This window comes from Alligator mississippiensis, chromosome 6 (genome assembly GCF_030867095.1).
Source record: "Alligator mississippiensis isolate rAllMis1 chromosome 6, rAllMis1, whole genome shotgun sequence".
In the NCBI taxonomy this organism is placed as follows: Eukaryota; Metazoa; Chordata; order Crocodylia; family Alligatoridae; genus Alligator; species Alligator mississippiensis.
This window is the reverse complement of record NC_081829.1, coordinates 38191105-38205243: the sequence shown is the minus strand read 5'-3', so window position 1 is coordinate 38205243 and position 14139 is coordinate 38191105. Positions and strand designations below refer to the sequence as shown.

At 51.4% G+C, this 14139-nt stretch overlaps 1 protein-coding gene and 1 long non-coding RNA gene across 2 annotated transcripts in view; one reads left to right on the top strand and one right to left on the bottom strand.

The window, feature by feature from the left end:
• The window catches only part of NRG3 (neuregulin 3), a 1058867-nt gene that overhangs the window by 815958 nt on the left and 228770 nt on the right, over positions 1 to 14139 (bottom strand). The gene's annotated exons all lie outside the window — the stretch shown is intronic.
• Positions 9319 to 13593, top strand: LOC132251256 (uncharacterized). The gene is made up of 4 exons (XR_009463211.1): positions 9319 to 10480; positions 12270 to 12377; positions 12615 to 12687; positions 12850 to 13593. It is a non-coding gene; the product is annotated as an uncharacterized LOC132251256 (long non-coding RNA).

Genomic DNA, 14139 nt, shown 5'->3' with positions numbered 1-14139 from the left:
TTACCCGGAGGCAGCAGATCATTTGCTGCCTGAGTAAGAAAAGTGGAGACAGACTTCCCTCCAGCCACTGGGCTGAAGATGAAACTTCCCACGCTCATTAAGTGGTCATGCGCTGCCAATTAAGCCAGGTGTGGCCATACTTAGAAGAGAAGAGTAGGGAAGCCTGGAGCTGGGGAAGGAACCTCATAACCACAGGAAAAGCCAGAGCCATGGAGGAGCCTCCAAAGAACCCAGAGGACGTCTAGGACCCAGTCCTTTCCCCCCATACCTCCCCTGGGGCTAAAAAGAAAACTCTTTGGGCCTTCACGGAAAAAGAAAAGAGCAAACAGTAAATAAAAGGATAAAAGAAAGAGCTGCTTTGGGCTGGTTAATTCAGGTACCATCCTGTGAGAGGGGCAGTGGAAGCCCCTCTAGGGTGCCCCGGAACCGTGCCCCATGCACCCCGATACTTACCGCAGGGATCCAAATAAGCAGCAGCTGGGAAGAAGCATGGATGGAAGCTCCATGATTCTGGAGCTGCCTGTAGCTGCAGATTGGCGAGGGATGAGGGCAGAGCCTTGAAGAGATGAGGGATGCTTAAAAAGCAGCTGGGAGAACAGCTGAGTGGCCAGCAGAGGGAGAGCAGAAACCCAGTTAGGAGATGACTGCTGCAGGGAGGAGGATTTCCAGGCTGAAGAGATGAGAAGAGGAGGAGAGCAGTGACCAGTGGGCTCTGGCAGAGCAAGGAAGAAGCCCAGGCCTGAAGACCCAAAGGACATCTGGGAGCGACGCTGCAGCCCCACCAAGGAGCTCAGGTATGGTGGCAGGAAGCGGCAGCAGGGAGCTGCCAGCCCACACAAGCAGCTCAGTGGGGAGGCAAGAGCAGCACAGCGGGGGAACCGCAAGCCCCACCAGCCCAGGAACAATGACCAGAGAGCAACCCTAGGTCAGCCGCAATTCTGAGGCGGTCGAACCGGGGAGACAGATCAGGGTGGACAGCAGGGCAGCTGCCTGGCCCCTCAATCAGTAGGAGCAGAGAGACAAATGAGTCCCCTTCCTTTCATTTTATTTCCATTATTGGAGCAAACAAGGGGTACTGGGAGATGGGATCCCAGGCATCCATCGGCAGAAGCTGGAGGTTTATTTCTGTTGGGGTCATTAAAAGTGCTCAGCAGCCCTAAGTTACGGTGGATTTGTGTCCCAGCTGACCTGAAGTCAAGGAACTGGCTGTGGGGAAGGTTGAGCTATCCTAGAAGGCCCGATCTGTTCCAAGCCTGGCAACCTGAGTGATAGGAGAGATCCTCCAGGAGAAGACCTGTGAAGTGCAGTGTTAGTCCAGGCTGTGGATGTGGTAAGGGTGAGGTAAAGGGGAGGTTTGGAGCCCCACAAACAAAGGACCGGGATTGAGACCTCTTCACTTGTGGGTGCCACCTGAAGGAGACTCCATGTCTTCAGTGTTCTTTATTGGGGAGGCAAGGTGAGTAGGAGCAGCAGCCATACCATCTAGGTGGCACCCAAGCCTAAGTCTCATCCTGACATCGCTTGGGGGCAAGGCACCTATCAAGAAGGGGCCAAAGCCCTAGAACACCTATAGGCAACACACTGGTGCATTGGCCAGGAAGGAAGAACCTGCCCCAGGGCCAGACAACCCAATAGAAGCCCAGGCAGGACCCCTGGCCAGGATGGAAGCCATGCAACAAACCCTGAACCTAGTAGCACAGATCCTGTAGCAGCAGCAGCAACAGCAGGCAAATAGGCGGATGGCCCTAGATGAACAGATGATGAAACAACAAGAGCTAATGTATTGAAGTGGGGTAGACCTCAGAGTCCCAAAAATGACAGCCAAAGATGACCCCAAAGCATTTTTGTAGAGCTTTGAGTGGGCAGCGGTGGCTGCAGGTTTAGACAAGTCCCAGTGGGCAGCAAAAGTGGAAGTGTTCTTGGTAGGCCCCACTCAAGCAGCTTACAGGACCCTATCATGTCTCACAGCACAGGACTATGACTGGGGGAAGGAGCAGATTCTGCATCGCCTATGTCACAGGGCACAAGGGTGTCCTGTTCCTTTTAAGGGCTGGAACTGCTAGGGAGAGAGCTCTAGCAGTCAGTTGGGAGTCCCAGCTGTGGGTTACCGGGGCAGCCAGAATGAGCTAGTGGGCCCACACCTGCCAGAGGTCAGCTGACCAGAAGGGGCAGGGCCTGGCTTGTATATAAACCCCAGGCCAGAGGCCAGGACGGCAGTTCTCTGCTATCAGCCAAGGGGGAAGGAGTTCTCCCAGAAGAATCAAAGGAGAGAGGCCTGACTACAAGCCCAGCTTCTGGTACTGTTGAGGGACAGAGCATGCCCTGTATGGCTTGAATTATGTTATAGTCGGGTGGCTTGAGTTGTGTTATAGTCTTAGGGCTTACATGTTGATTTCTGTTTTATAAGACTGGTAGTTTGGGTGAGGCTATTGGGGGAAGGAGGAGGCCTCAGTGGGGGCCCACTGCAGCATGGGGACACTGGCACCAGAGATGGCATGGCATTTGGGGTTCACAGACCCCGGTGCCAAAGAGGGTGCAGCATTTGGGGTGCACAGATCCAGGCACCAGTGAGGCACAGCGAAAGGGTTGCAGAGAGCCCAGGCACTAGTGAGGTACGGTGACAGGGCTGTGGAGTGCCCAGAGAGAGAGGACAAGGGGGGCCAATAACAGTAAGGCCTAGACAGGACAACATTGGTGCCATCTGAGAGGCTTGGGACATGGTAAAGGGGTGGTTGGAGCCACACACATAGCCCATAAGGATGGGGTGTCCAGTGACATCTATTTTGAAGTGGGACCCACAAGGGGTCCAGGAACCCACAGGGTTCAGACAGTCCATCAAGCCATGTCTAAGAGGACTTAAAGGCAGCCTCCCTATACTATAAATCCATCAAGACATGGCGGGAGAGAATAGAGGGTGCCCAGTGGGCCAAACTGTCATGGTCAAGGGGCCTTAGAGGTAACACAGACATTCTTAGGGACCCCATCCCATGACAGCATGGATATCAGCCCTGAGTATTATTGGCATATGTTCCGTGCTCAAACAAAGAAGGAAAAGCCCCCCAAGTCCTCCCACAGAAGCTAAAAGACCTCCAAGAAAGGTGGATCCAACTGGCTCAAGTGTCCAGGAAGGAGATCATGGATGCCTTCCTATTAGAATAGTTCCTAGCGGACCTCAAAGAAAATACACAATTGTGGGTGCACCGACATCACCCAAAAATGTCCCAAGAGGCTCTCCAGTTGGTGGAGGACTATGACTGTGCTCAGAATCAGATACCCTGGGATCGGCTGGGGGCGTTTGTAAATGCTAAACCCAAAGAAAGGCAGGGGGACCAAGAAAGTAGAACCCCCACCCAGGCGCCGCTCTCAGGGTCAGCTTGCTTCCACTGTGGGACAAGAGGCCATTTCTCAAGAGAATGCCTGACAAATCCATGGCTCATGGCCCAGGAACCAGAGAGGCAAAGAGACAGCTGAGGCACCTACCCCACACCACGAGATACATCCCTGGTGGAAATGATGCACTGCAGCTTGGGTAGCACAGCAGAAGCTGCCCAACAAGACAACCCAACAGTGATGGCTGTGGTGGCGGGATGAGCAGTCTGTACTATCCTCAATACAGGATGCTATCAGATGCTGGTCAAAGCTGGACTGGTCCCAGGCAAGGACGTAACCAGGGTTACCCCCATCAAGATGCTCTGCCTCAATGGGCACACCACCATCTATCTCAGACAGAAGGTCCACGGGACCGTGCAGGGGGTCATAAGGGAAATGCCTGTGGGGATCACAGTGGACCTACTCTACCAGATGATCTTAGACCAGGATTGGCCAGAGATCTATGAGATTCTGGAAGATGAACATTCCAGGGGAGGCTGGCACCAGGGACTCCTAGAAGAAGGAGCCAATGAGGACAGAGGACAAGAAGAAGGAGCTTTTTGGGACCTGGAGTCCATCACTAGCAGAGCCCAGTTTTGAGAGGCCTAACGTGAGGAGCTAGCGTTCCAAGCCTTCTGGGAGACAGAAATCGCCAGACGAGATCAGCAGGTGGTGTGGCTGGAACTCTGAGACCAGCTACCCCATTGTGAGGTGAGGGGAGGGCTCCTATACCATGTTACGAAGGGACGGGGAGGAGAGGAGCTGGTGGCTTAGCTCCTGGTGCCCCAAGCAAACCGGATACACCTGTTATGACTGGCCAATACAAACCCCCTCGAAGGGCACCTAGGCCGTGAGCAGACAGCGGCCCGGTTAACAGGAAAGTTTTTTTTGGCCACATCTCCACTGAGATGTAGAGCAATTCTGCACCACTTGCTCTAAGTGTCAATGGGTAAGCCTGAGAAAACCCCCTAAGGCCCCTCTCCATCCCATGCTTGTTATCGCGGAGCCTTTTTCATGAGTGGCCTTAGATATTGTAGGCCCACTGCCCAAATCATCTGTGGGACACCAGTTTATACTAGTGTTGATTGACTATGTGACTCGTTACTCTGAGGCCATCCCACTGAGATCGGTAATGGACCCTCGTGTGGCAAAGGAACTCCTTAAGTGGATCTCCTGGGCAGGATTACCCAGGGAGATTCTCACAGACCAGGGTACAAATTTTATGTCGCATGTTTTGAGGGGGTCTCTGTTGGGTCCTACATATAAAACAGCTGCACACCTCAATATACCATCTGCAAACAAATGGGCTAGTGGAGCACTTTAATGGGACCCTTAAGGCTATGCTCCAGTGGTGCTCACAAGAGGACCCATGACAGTGGGATCTGCTGGTCCCTCCTCTACTGTTTGCAATAAGGGAAGCTTCCCAAATGTCATTAGGCTTCTCTCCATTTGATCTAGTTTTTGGGAATACTCCTTGGGGCCTACTGGATATGGTTCAGGAAGGATGGGAAAGAACAGAGGGGGAAGGAACCCCTTTCTCCCAGTATGTACAGGCATTGAGAAAACGTCTTCTGAAGGTGAACCAGGTAGCAGGGGATAACCTGAGAGAGGCTCAAGAGCAACAAAAGCAGCAGTTTGATAAGACCACAGTTGAACGTAAGTTCCAAGTAGGACAGAAAGTACTAGTGTTACTCCCCAGCTCCATGAGTAAGTTCTTGACCTGCTGGCAAGGACCGTTCCAGATTGTCTGAAGGGTTGGCCCAGTTGACTATAAGGTCCTGAGCCCCAGCCACCGATGAGAAAAACAAATGTATTGTGTTAACCTACTGAAGCAGTGGCAGGAGCCAGAAAGGTTCTTAACTATGCTGATATAAGAGAGCGAGGAGCTTGGCAGGACCCTAGATGAGCCCACAGGAAAGGGAGTACCCATAGGCTGAGACTTGACGACCGAACAGAATAGATATTTGGCCTGGCTGGTATGAGACTTTGCCGACGTATTCAGCGAGATACCCATATCCAGCAAGATATGGATCGTACATGGGCATGATCCATAAGGTCATGACGCCCGATGGGGCCATAGTCTGAGAATGGTGGAGGCAAATACCATATCACTGATATCCAGTGGTGAGAGAGGAGATAAGAAAGATGTTAGACCAGGGGATCATTAGGGATTCTCAAAATCCATGGCGTATCCCTATAGTGATGGTCCCAAAGGCTGATGGGATGCAGCGGTTATGCATTGACTTCTACAAACTAAACACCATCACACAATTTGACGCTTTCCCTATGCCCCAAGTAGGGGAGCTACTGGAAAGAATAGGGCAAGTGTGGTTTATATCTATCTTTGACCTAGCCAAGGGGTATTGGCAGATACCTTTATGTCCAGAAGACAGAGCAAAAATGGCGTTTAGGACCCCATGGGGTCTATATGAATTCTGCAGAATGCCCTTCAGTTTCAATGGTGCCGCAGCAACCTTCCAGAGGTTGATGGACTGGGTACTAACCCCATATCATCAATACACAGCCACATATACTAATGACATCGTAGTGTACACAGAGACATGGGACCAACACATGAGGGTACTTCGAGCAGTACTGCAGGAGTTGAGACAGGCAGCCCTGATGGCCTACCCTAAGAAATGCATGCTGGGCCAAGCCAAAACTAAATATCTTGGGTTTTTGGTGGGACAAGGTCAAATTAAACCCTTGGCTGATAAAGTAGCCACTATACAGAAGTATGAAGTACCTCAAACTAAAAAGCAAATGTGGGCATTCTTAGGCCTGGCCAGCTATTATAGAAGGTTCATTCTGAACTTCACAAGCCTCATAGCCCTGCTTACAGACACGATCAAAGGGCGAGGGAACGGGGCCATAAAACTGAAGGTAGAGCAAAGAAAGGCCTTTGAAGAAGTCAAATGGGCCCTCTGCAGGGATGTGGTTTTATACATGCTGGATTTCTCAATGCCATTTGTCCTGCAGGTTGACATGTCAGGCCTAGCACTGGGTGCAGGCTTGTCACAAAAACTGGAGGGAGCTGAGAGACTAATAGCTTATGTGAGCAGGAAGCTTAACGACCGTGAAAGAAGGTACACCACTACTGAAAGGGAGTGTTTAGCCCTAAAGTGAGGAATAGTGTATTTTCGATATTACCTACTGGGTAGAGAATTTATGGTCATAACAGACCATGCTCCTTTGAAGTGGCTAAAAACAGCTAGGATGGATAACGCTATGTTAACATGATGGGCATTGGTACAACAGCCATTCCAGTTCTCTGTAGAATACAGACCCAGGAGGAATAACATAATAGCTGACTTTTTTTCCTGCTGCCATTCAAGGAACTTGCCGGAAGACACGCTAGATCACTGAGAGGGAGTCCTGGCATGTATGCATCTGGCACCAGGTAATAATGCAGAGCACCTAGTGGCATCTTGTGGGGGGGATATGTGAGAGGGGCAGTGGAAGTCCCCCTAGGGTGCCCCAGAACCCCGCCCCATGATCCCTGATACTTACCACAGGGATCCAAATGAGCAGCAGCAGGGAAGAAGCGCAGATGCAAGATCTGTGATTCCAGAGCTGCCTGCAGCTGCGGATCTGTGAGGGACAGAGCCTCGAAGAGATACAGGCTGCTTAAAAAGCAGCTGGGAGAACAGCTGAGCAGCCAGCAGAGGGAGAGTGGGAAGCTGGCCAGGAGACAACTGCTGCAGGGAGGAGGATCGCCAGGCTGAAGAGATGAGAAGAGGAAGAGAGCAGCGACCAGTGGGCTCTGGCAGAGCAAGGAGGAAGCCCAAGCCTGAAGACACAAGGGGCATCTGGGAGCAACGCTGCAGCCCCACCAAGAAGCACAGGTACAGTGGTGGGAAGCGGCAGCAGGGAGCTACCGGCCCACACAAGCAGCTCAGTGGGGAGGCAAGAGCAGCACAGTGGGGGAACCACAAGCCCCACCAGCCCAGGAATAACTGGAGAGTGACCCTAGGTCAGCCGGGATTCCGAGGTGGTCGAACCGGGGAGACAGATCAGGGTGAAGAGCAGGGGGGCTGCCTGGCCCCACAATCAGTAGGAGCAGAGGGACGAGTGAGTCCCCTTCCTTTCATTTTATTTCCATTATTGGAGCAAACAAGGGGCACTGGGAGATGGGATCCCAGGAGTCCGTCAGCAGAAGCTGTAAGTTTATTTCCATTGGGGTCATTAGAAGTGCTTGGCAGCCCTAAGGAAGGGTGGATTTGTGTGTCCCAGCTGACTTGAAGCCAAGAAACTGGCTGTGGGGAAGGTTGAGCTGTCCTGGAAGGCCCGATCTGTTCCAAGCCTGGCAACTTGGGTGAGAGGAGAGATCCTCCAAGAAAAGACCTGTGAAGTGCAGTGATCATCCAGGACATGGATGTGGTAAGGGTGAGGTATAGGGGAGGTTTGGAGCCCCACAAACAAAGGACCGGGATTGAGACCTCTTCACTTGTGGGTGCCACCTGAAGGGGACTGCCTCCCCAATAAAGAACATTGAAGATGTGGCAGGTGAGTAGGAGCAGCAGCCATACCATCTAGGTGGCATCCGAGCTTAAGTCTCATCCTGACATCACTTGGGGGCAAGGCACCTGTCAAGAAGGGGCCGAAGCCCTACAACACCTACAGGCAACACATCTCTTCTCCCAAAACCTCGGAAGCCAGGTGGAACTCGATGGTCGGTCTAGGTGGAGGCGAGTAGTCATCACCTCCCTCTCATTAATCTCTCTTAATCATCAAAGTTGTGACACGTGGGAAGAGAGAGTATTGGACCCCACTTAGACTGAGCAAACCGGGTTCCAGTCACCCTGAGGGGACTGGTGTACATGGTTCAGACAAAAGTGCTCCGCGCTATAACTCAGAACGCTTTACAGAAAGCATTCTGAGTTGCAACAATCCCCTGAACCAAACAGAAGTTCACTGTTGGTTCCAGGGGGGAGGGGAATCTAGCTGCTGGCTGTGAGCCTGAAGCTGGTTTCCCCTATCAACAGCCTCTCCTCCCTCCCAGCCTGTCTCTGTTTTCAGAATGCCTAGGGGAAAAGGGAGCAGAGGGAGCTGATTTCATTCCAGATCTAACTTAGTTTGCCTCTTCAGGTGACTTAAGTTAAATCTGACTAGACATTTTTTTTTTTGCCTGATCTAACCATCAGGAGGTAAGAGTCCACGTCCCTACCATCTGGCTACCTGACAATTTGGTGCATTGGCCAGGAATTTCGATGATGGCCAAGAAGCAACAGAAAGGATGGAAGTCCTCATGGCAGCGGCCACAGTCGGCATGGACCCACAGTCCAGCAGACCCTCCATTTAATGGGGCAGATTCTCCAGCAGCAGCAGCAGCAATTGACACAGCAGCTGGGCTTGGAAGAAAACTGGATCCAACAGCAGGCATGGCAACAGCGGAACGCAGTGGAACTAAGGGTCCCAAAAGTGATGGTCCATGACAATCCCAAAGCATTCCTTGAAAGCTTCGAGTGGGTGGCCCTGGTGGCTGGGTTGGAGAAATCGTGGTGGGTGAGAAACCTCAGGGTGTTGTTAATAGGAAAAGCACAAGTGGCCTACGAGTCCATGTCACGAGAAGAAGCCAGGAACTATGACAAGGTCAAGAAGGAGATTTTGTATAGGCTGGACATCCACCCTGAGACTTACCACCAAGCTTTTAGGGCCTGGAAACCACGAGAAGCAAGAGAGCCACACGCATTGTGGCAGTGTTTGGCTGACCTGGTCACCAAATGGCTGAAACCCGGAGAGAGCTCTAAAGGTGAAATTTGTGATAAAATTCTGCTAGATGATCTAGACGAGGAGACCCAGAGGTGGGTCTGTTGTCACAGGCCAGGGTAATTGACAGAATCGTTGCAGCTGGCCAAGAATTTTTGTAGTGCCTGAGGGGAGAGGCCACAGGACAGAAACCCAAGAGCAATAAGACATTTGAGGCCTCATGACCCTGCCAAGCCAGGAAACTGGGAAGCCTGGGAGGGCAGGAAGGCTGACAGCACTGGGGTGATTTGCTTCCGGTGTGGGAAGGTGGGACACATGTCCCGGGACTGTGTCTACGTGTCCCGGGCTCCGACTCAAACAATGCATTTGCCATTTGTGGAGCTGAGCAGATTGACTGGCCTGGCTGACCCAACAGGGATCGAGTCTATGGATTGCAGCATGGGAAGGGGTGCATCAGGAGGCCCCAGACTCTGCCCAATGGTCAACTCCTGGGTCGGGGGTGAGAGGTTGGAGGCCATTATTGACATGGGTTGTTCCCACACTTCTGTCCAAAGCAAGCTGGCTGCCCCCTGCTTATATCCAGAAGGCCAATCCCGTGAAGATGACTTGTATGCATGGGCATAGTACCTTTTAGCTCCCGGAAAAGTCACTGTACTAAACACCACCCAAAAAATCTGGTTGGAGTGGTGTGGGACCTACCATAACCCATGATTCTGGGACGTGACTAGCAGGAGATTTACAAAGTCCTTAACATGACAAGAAAGAACGTTGTCAGTCCGGCTGGGGATCCCGCCAAGGACCTGGATCTCAAACAGCTGGCAAATAATTGAGCCTTCTGAGAGGCTGAAGAGAGGGAACAAAAATTCTAGGCCATACAAGAAGTAGAGCTGGCGAAGGCGGAAGAAGGAATAGTGGACCCGGGTCACTACGCCCACCTGCCCCAGTTTGAGGTTAGAAATGGGCTGTTGTATTGGGTGAAGCAGGGTCTACCAGGAGGGGCAGAGATAGCTCAGCTGTTGGTACCCATCTGGTTTAGACTCCCCCTCCCAAAGCTAGTGCATGAAAACCCATTGAGGGGACACCTGAGGACCCATAAGACAGAAGCCAGGTTGACTAGGTGGTGTTTCTGGGCCGGGTTATATGAGCAGATGGAAAAGTTTTGCCGGGCCTGTCTGGCCTGCCAACGAGTAAGCAGGGATAGGCCAGCACGAGTCCCCTTACAACCCATGCCAATAATTGAGGTTCCTTTTTTGCGGATCATGATGGACATAGTAGGCCCCTTTTCTAAGAGTTCAGCAGGGCACCTGTATTTGCTTCTCATCATAGGTTCCTGGAAGCTTTTTCTATGCGGTCAGTCACAGGGCCCCGGGTACCAGAGGAACTTAAGAAATGGATCGCCCAGGTAAGCATCCCGAAAGAAATCATCACCAACCATGGGTCTAATTTCATGTTGAGCATCATACGCAGGTTATGCAGGCTGTTGCGGATCAAACATCTCCACCCAGCTGTCTACCTTCCTCAAACTAATGGGATAGTAGAGAGGTTCAACCAGATGTTGAAAAACATGTTAAGGCAGTGCATATAGACAGAGCCCTGGCAGTGGGACCTGATGGTCCCACCAGTGTTGTTTGTGGCACGAGAGGCTTCCCAGTCACCGTTGGGGTGTGCCGCATTCAACCGGGTATATGGGCACCGGCCCAAGGGCTTATTCGATCAAGTCAAGGAAGGGTGGGAAGCGGGGCAGAGAAAGGAGCCTGACACATGTGGAATATGGGGCAGCGCCTGCAGCGAGCTAGGGAATTAGTGCGTGAGTGTCTTACAGCAGCCCAACACACACAGTAGTCTGTGTATGACAAAAGGGCTCAAGAGAAGACCCTCCAGCCCGGCCAAAGGGTCTTAGTATTACTGTCAGACACCAAGAACAAGCTGATGAGGAGTTGGCAGGGGCCTTTCGAAGTAATTTGTCAAATAGGCCTTATAGACTATGAGGTATATAAACCAGGTGTGCATAGGGAGAGGCAAGTTTATCATGATAATTTGCTTAAAGAATAGAGCGAGCAGGAAGGCCTACTAATTACCTGGTCCTTGCTGGCAGATGAGTTTGGCTGAGAGTTAGGCCCGGGGGGAGAACTAGGGGCTAGTGACCCAGTTGTCCCTGTTGGACTCCAACTTGACCCTGGGAAACAGTGCCAGATGAGGGCTCTGGTGAAAGAGTTTCATGACGTCTTCATCAAAAACCCTGGGTGCATAAAGGGGATAATCCACAGCATAGTCATACCCCCAGGGAAAATTGTTAGGAAAAAGTGGAGAAGGATTCCCCCAATATCAGCACGAGGCTACCCACTCTGAGCTCACTAGGATGCTGGAACAGGGCATAATCCAAGAATCACGTAGCCCTTGGCAGAGTCCCATCGTGGTCTTTACTAAACCCGATGGGTCCATACAGCTATGAACAGATTTTCGGAAAGTAAATGCTATTTCCCAGTTTGACGCCTTTCTGATGCTCCAAATCAGTGAGCTCCTTGAAAGAGTGGGACAAGCTCAATTCATTTCCACCCTGGATCTGTCAAAGGGGTATTGGCAGGTGCCATTACAGAGGGAGGACTGGGCTAAAATGGCCTATGGCACCCCATGGGGTTTATACGAATTTAAGAGGATGCCCTTTGGGTTGCATGGAGCCACCGCCACCTTTCAACGATTGGTTGATTGGATATTGGCCCCACATCAACAGTACATGGCCACTTACATAGATGGTATGAATCTACACCCAGGGATGAGAAGAACACCTAGTAGCAGTGAAGGCAGTGCTGCAGGAGTTACGTCAAGTGGGACTAACGGCCAATCCAAAAAAGTGTGTCCTAGGGAAAGCAGAAACCAAGTATCTGGGATTTTTGGTAGAGTGAGGGCAAATCTGACTCTTAGCTGATAAGGTTGAAGCATTGTACTGGTTCAGGCAGTCACAAAACCACAGGCAGCTGAGGGCTTTTCTAGGGTTAGCCAGATATTACAGGCAATTTATACCTAAATTTGCTGATAGCTCCACATCCCTCACTGATCCGTTGCGAGGAAGGAAAGGAGGTTCTCTCTCGTGGAGCACGGAGAGTACTCTTGCATTTGAGCAAACCAAGAGGGCCCACTGCCCTGAGGCAGTATTAGAAACCCCAGATCTCAAAGTGCCTTTTGTTCTGCAGACGGATGTTTTGGAACGTGTGCTAGGGGCTGTGTTGTCCCAAGAGACCAAACGGAGCCTCCCGGCCAGTGGCTTACGCCAGCCAAAAGTTGAACCCACAAGAAAGAAGGTATGCTACGGTCCAGCGGGAGTGCCTCACTATGAAGTGGGGCATTGAGTACTTTCAGTACTACTTACTAGGGCAGGAATTTACCCTGGTTACTGGCCATGCCCCTTTAAGGTGGCTGAGGACTAAACAAATGGACAATGCACACCTTACTCAATGGGCTCTGGCTTTGCAGCCCTTCAGTTTTAAGATCATTCATAAACCAGGGAGGACTAACCTGGTCACTGACTTTCTTTCAAGATGTCACGAGGATAAAGATGCAGAGGAACATGGGATGGCAAGGGTGGACCCCATCACATGGGAACTTCAGGAAGTAAGTGCACCTAACAGCAAGTTAAGGGGGGAGGTATGTGGGGACCCGAGCGATACTCACCTGGGGCACACCCTCAGCCAGGAGCACGGTCCATATCGAATGGAGGTGTCAGTGCTGTGGTGAGAGTTCCCTATACACCCCTGCCTGCCTTTACCACCTCAGCAGGTGAGGCAGATTGGTGGAAGCCCACAGCTGCAGAAATATCTGGGGGCCAGAAAAGTGGCAAAAAGAGGAAGAGGCCCGACGACAGTCGTTCGGTAGAACAGAGCCAGGGATCTTGAGATGCCAGGAGAATGCCCCACTGCCAGGGTAAGCATCTGGGAGGGCACTGAAGAGGCAGCGACAGCCCTGCTGCAGAAGTGAGCAAGAGGGGAAGAAGGATGATAAGAGGTGGCCCAGGAAGGTGGAGGGCCGGATGGCCAAGCAGCCAGCTTGTTTTGCTTTTTCCTTTTTCTTCTCCTTTGATCTGATGTTTACCTGGAGGCAGCAGATCGTTTGCCGCTGGAGTGAGAAAGGTGGAGACAGCCTTCCCTCCAGCCGCTGGGCTGAAGATGAAACTTCCCACGCTCATTAAGTGGTCGCGCGCCGCCAACTAAGCCAGGCATGGCCACAATTAGAAAAGAAGAGTGGGGAAGCACAGAGCCGGGGAAAGAACCCTGTAACTGCAGGAAAACCCAGAGCTGCGGAGGAGCGTCCAAAGAGCCCAGAGGATGTCTGGGACACAGTCTTTCCCTTCTCCCCGCCACCCCACCCGGGGCTAAAAAGAAAACCCTTTGGGCTTTCACGGAAAAAGAAAAGAGCAAACAATAAATAAAAGTAAAAAGAAAGAGCTGCTTCAGGCTGGTTAATTCAGGTACCATCCCTTCTCCCAAAAACTTGGAAGCCAGGTGGAACTCAATGGTTAGTCTAGGAGGATGCAGGTAGTCACCACCTCCCTGTCATTATTATCTCTTAATCATTAAAGTCATGGCAGGTGGGAAAAGAGAGCACTGGATCCCACCTAGACTGAGCAAACTGGGTTCCAGTCACCCTGCGGGGTGTATGTCATCAGGACGTAAGAGCGCACGTCCCTACCCGGTGGCTACCCAACAGACGGCCAGTGAGAAAACTTCATTTCTTCCCAGCACAGAATGCTTTAACTAAGAACCTGAGCTCTTTCCACACAGTACTCCAAGTAGTCTTAGATTGCCTTGTTTTGCAGCTTCATGTGAAAAGCTTTAAGTGACAATTAGGTTCCAATGCTCCAGATTTCTCTTTAACCACCAAGCATATTGTTTTAAATAAAGTACAATTCTTTCTTCACCCTCCTTCTTTCCAACTCCTCAGCACAGTCTCCAAACCTGCACATCCTTAGCCTCCACAGTTATTAATTATACAGGTTTCCATCGCTTTATGCTGTTCCTGGAAAATAGTGCATAACTCAAATTCACTTAAAGGGAACCCACTTTACAA